At 37.4% G+C, this 5,109-nt stretch overlaps 1 protein-coding gene across 2 annotated transcripts in view; it reads right to left on the reverse strand.

The window, feature by feature from the left end:
• Positions 1–3,333: 3,333 nt before the first annotated feature.
• The window catches only part of LOC125027973 (U-scoloptoxin(05)-Sm1a-like), a 20,878-nt gene continuing 19,102 nt past the window's right edge, over positions 3,334–5,109 (reverse strand). For both annotated transcript variants that reach the window (XM_047617184.1, XM_047617185.1), the window contains exon 3: positions 3,334–5,109. This exon is cut by the window's right edge and continues 1,031 nt beyond it. The gene's annotated coding sequence lies outside the window, so the exon portion shown is untranslated.

Raw genomic sequence — 5,109 nt, forward strand, 5'->3', positions numbered from 1 at the left:
CCGAGGTAAGAATGACATGTCTAGCCTGGACAAATATATCCTCTGTGTTATTGTGAGAGGGCATTGAATATTAATATTATCGCCTTTCATTTTCCTGCAAGTTCTACCCACCAGGCTTAAGATGCAGATTCATACTGGGTTCTATTTAGGACATTACCGCTCCAGGTTACCATATCAGTAATGGAAATCCATATCGAAATTATCTGGCACCCTTCTGGGAATTGGATATTGACTCTGGTAATTTTGTTCCTAAAATATTTTTCTATCCAGTCCTGGAGCTTGCCCCTGATTCTCTTCCTTTTCAGTGTCTACAGTATAGTGGAAGGCTTGTCATTCTAAAAGCATCTTCTAAAACAATCTCACCTTGCGGGTCAAGAAGGGAAATAAGTGGATACACAGTCTATGCCATGCAGGACAAGGCATCTATCATTTTGATCTAGAAAGTTGAATAATATAGCCAAGTAGCCTTTTGCAGAGGTAACAATAAGTAACTATTTGCTATTTTGAACAGCAGAGTCGAATAGCAGTTGCTGTAGTGCCTTTTATTCCAAAGTCAACAATGAATATGCCTCTCCTTTTATGTATTCATCAATTGTAAAGATGTGAATAGGAACCTTAGTGATGCATGAGAAATTCTAGTCATTGATAACATTATGATTTGTGGTTTTAAAAACTGAGATTCTGTGCACCCATTCTTTCCTTTTATCATTGGATCTGACAACTTTGATCACCAGGTCATTTTTGATGTATCTACACAGTTATAGATTTATTAGACTGTTAATTGTCATGAATGTCACAGGTGAAGCTATATCAGAACCAATGTCTTGTCGGTCGGCCTTGTGCATACTGCTATTGCGGCTCATACTGCATAGCATTTCTGTGCTGGAGATATACGATTTTATATTTTCACTGAGAATATGGAAGAAGCAAAGAATGAGATCGAGTTCATTAAGTTGGATATTTAGATGTAAGGGGGAAAGAAAGTTAGATGCTTAATAATAGGAAAACAAAAAGCGTATAAGGTAACAGTTGACTAATCAACAATGATCACCTTGGAAACTTCGATGTAAGGAGTGTGCAGCTTCAGTTACCTGTAACCTATAATGGTTACAAAGCAAACTTAATGTGATGGGAGGGAGGGGGAGGGGCAAAGGAAAGGACAGTATTGGAGTAGGGAGTAAGAGAAAAACCTTGTCTGCATGTTTTAATCAGACTCAAACTTGTAGTTGGGCAGCCCCTATAAAATACATTATGGGGGACATCACAATTGGCGTGTGTGTGGCTGTACGGAGCAGTTTGATCAATCGTGACTAGGTTGGGCACACAGAGGGCATCAGAATGGAGAGCGGCAGTGTTTGGCAGGGTGGTCTCGATGACAACAGTTCTGACATTGACGGGGTTGGGGAGGAAGTTATGTCTATGGAAGGTATTCATGGCAATATTGGTGGAGGAAAATGGAGACAGAGAAAAGCGAGGCTGGGCAGGAATGGGTTTGTCAGTGGAGTCGGTTAGGGTTGATAATGCTTTAGCTTGGGATTCGGATGTAACTAGGACAAGGTGGGGACGATCGGGGAGGCTGCAGAAGGAAACTTTGCCTACTTGTTTTTGGAGGCATTGCTGGAAGAGGTGTGTTGCCAGAGTAATGGGCTGTAGAAGGGATCATGGAAATTTAATCTCATTTGGTTGGGCTAAACAGAGTACTCAAAGGGTATGCAGAGGTGGGTTTAGTATAAGGACCGGCGCGTGTGAAAGAGGGAATAGTGTTGAGAGAGGTAATACTACGGAGAGGTGGACAATAACGCTGAAAGAGGAGGAGGTAGTAGATTAAGTAATGACCTGGGCGGATGATTTGGACTGGGATGAGGTGATAGTAGGTAGTGAGGAGGGGGTAGCAGTGTTCACAGTCAAAGGAGAGGCAGGAGTTGGGGAATAGGGGGAATTCAAATTTGTGGGGCTAGTTGATAAAGGGACAAGCCTCAGTACCCCTAATAAGAGTGCAAAATCTTCATTTTCGCCATGGTAAGCCTCAGGGTTCCCTTGAGGATTAAAGGCTAAACAACTAAATGGGGGAATACCGTTCCCATGGCCGGTCATGACTGCCACAAAGTCAACCTTTCATCCCTTCAACACGGCTCTCACACCTTAGGAAGTGGATAGTAGAAGAGGGTGTAGGGAAAGAAACGGAAAGGGGAAGAAAAGGCAAAATTAGTCGAGTCCAGGACTGAGGCCCAAGCCAGGGGATGATCACCATCAAAGGGTCCCCTCACGGCAACAGCGGGCATGCGATTCTTGGGGTGCTGCCTGTCATAGATGTTGGTGTTTATTTCAGCTAGTTCCTGACTTACGTAATGCATACTAATGTGAAAAGAAACTGCAGAAATTTCCAAAATCCGTAAGCACTAAACGTAACGTAATGCATCCACCATGTCTAATGGCCTATCGGAAAGTTATTTTTGGAAAACAACATTGAGAACGGCATAACGTTTTTTTTAAGGATTTAAAAGCGATGATGGTTAAGCCTAGTTTTTTTTTTTTTTTTTAACCTGCCACACTTTGGCTGTATAACCGACTGTCTACAACTTGTCAGACAGGAGAATCCTATAATATCTTTTAAGAAACATTTATCTTTGTGTACTACAAATGCACAAATAGTACCCTAAAACCAAATCCATAAAAGTTTAAGTTGTGGATTAAGTTTCCTTTTTATTTTGTTTGCATTGTATGCTTTATTGCCATTTTCATTCTCTATTACCAAAATCACTTAACACTGCATGTGGTAGTGTACAGAGGTTGTACATTTATAATACAAATTGGGGTTTTATACGAATCAATAAATCTTATGACATTTCACATGCATTTCCCCTGCAGTTTATTTTGTCATCTTTATGCTGCTCTTCAAACAGACACTTAATTCAATTAGGTCATGTGAAGATATTCAGTGAATGAGCTTTGTTTTATTTACTAGTTAGGTTAAAACTTTCCATTTAATGTTAAATGTGTTTCTTTCAAATGAATCCGTAACAAAGGCTTTTAGAAATATTTGCTTATTATTTTTTGGGGGGAAGAAGCAATATGTAACTGAAAAACAAGCAAAATTTTGTCAGATCCTTTGTAACATATCTATTGAACTCCAAAATTTGCTCTGAGCAGTTTCTATCATATCTCCTATATAGTATTAACATATAGTATTTTTCTTCTCTTCTTTTACATAAATAACGACGAAAATAGAAAGACGCAATAAAACACAAAATAAAATAAATCATAAAAACTGAGCCGACAGAAAAACACCAAACTACAACTGAAACAGGAAAAGAATGGAAAAAAAACCGTGAGTACAAATTAAGACACCCTAAGATTAGCCAAAAGGTGTTTATTCACTTAAAACAAAATAGTAAGTAAATACATCATTAACATGGATACTTATTTGCGCAAGTATCTACACATATAACTAAAGTATATCCACGTTAGTCATCTTTTCTGATCAATATAATGAGAGAAAGAAATACACTAATGTTTTACATAATATTCGATGTATTCATGACGAACATGGAGGAAAGACGATATTGACTAAGAACATTGGTCAAGTTGGAAAAAAATGGTAGTCAAAAAGTACAAAAATGATCTTATTTCTTTGGTAAACACACTCGGTGAGTATATTGTTTAGATGTGACAGAGCAATTGGGAAGTACAAGCATTATAACGTATACCACATCATAATATAGAGCCCAGTGCCTCCTTTTCATTGCTAGCCAGACACTTAAACTGTGTTTGGGATATCTATTTCCTTTTTTTCCCTTTAAACAGCAACTTACAAACATGTATATCATTACATTTTTCTTTTTTGTTATAACTATAATACATAAACAATTGTTAGTTTCTGGTAGTGAAGATAATTCAGTTGTCTGAAAAAATAAAGTTCCATTATCTTTCATTAAGAATAGGATGAAATTTTAAACTCTTTGTTATCAATAAGAACATTTAATCCTGGTGCTTTTGGAAGCATAAATTTCCTGCAGAGGTTTAACAAAGCCCTGGCTCTGGACTGGGTAAGAAAATTCAATGGAAGAGAATTAAAAAACAGAAACTCAGGAGATTCACGCAGTGAACTCGACTGTCTTCTACAAAAAAAAAAAAAAAAAAAAAAAAAAAAAAAAAAAAAAACATAAAACATTTTTCAAGCATCTCAAAAAAATTACATTCAAATTTGGTATGGAGTTTTATTGCGCATTCTTTCCTCAAACATAAAATAATGCACGCTGTATACGCCTTAGCAGTTTTATCTATTGATCATCACAGTAAAAAAACAAAAAAAACAAAAACAAAAAAACACACATTCCATAACATTTGTAAGACCTTGACACTTGGTATAAAAAAACAATATTATATGCAACAAGTAAATAAGAATGCATACACACACACATAATTAATACAAAATGATTAGTGAAACGCTTTGTCACTAATGCCGATTTCCTGTACAGCTGAATCGACCATCAACACCAATGGCGTAGTAGGAATGGGGGGGGGGGGGTGCGTGGGGCCGACTTTACATCGTCCCTCGGTCACACGATGGAAGGGGGGGGGGGCAAACAAATAAATAAATGGAGTAAAGAGGTGAAGGTTGAGGATGGGGGGGGAGGGGGGTAAAGTAAAGTTCAGAAACTTAAGGACCCCTAAATGACGCCTATAGATATAAAAATAAAAAAAACATTAGGAGGCCCCTTATGGAAGCTATCCCCCGGACCCCCAGATCTTTAGCTACGCCACTGATAAAAAAAAAAGAGAAAAGAAGATAAAAAAGTGAACTTAGGGGCCTGTGGCCCTTGAAACCACAAAAAATATACATTTCTTAGCCAGCTTTAAGTGTTTAAGTAAAAAGAAATACAAGACCACTGAAGAAAATTACATCATACACTGCAATGCACTGAACGTACTATGATAAACACTTGCTACAAGAAAGGAACACTCCTGCTACAGTCATTCTGTTAAAAAATATCATAATCATCCATCTTTCATTAAGTAATCGATATCTAGTTATATACAACAAAGTTATATGAAAACTTTGTTCTATACAATATGTTTGTGAAAATGGCCATAATAATCTTACTACTC

Source organism: Penaeus chinensis, chromosome 8 (assembly GCF_019202785.1).
Source record: "Penaeus chinensis breed Huanghai No. 1 chromosome 8, ASM1920278v2, whole genome shotgun sequence".
NCBI classification, from domain to species: Eukaryota; Metazoa; Arthropoda; class Malacostraca; order Decapoda; family Penaeidae; genus Penaeus; species Penaeus chinensis.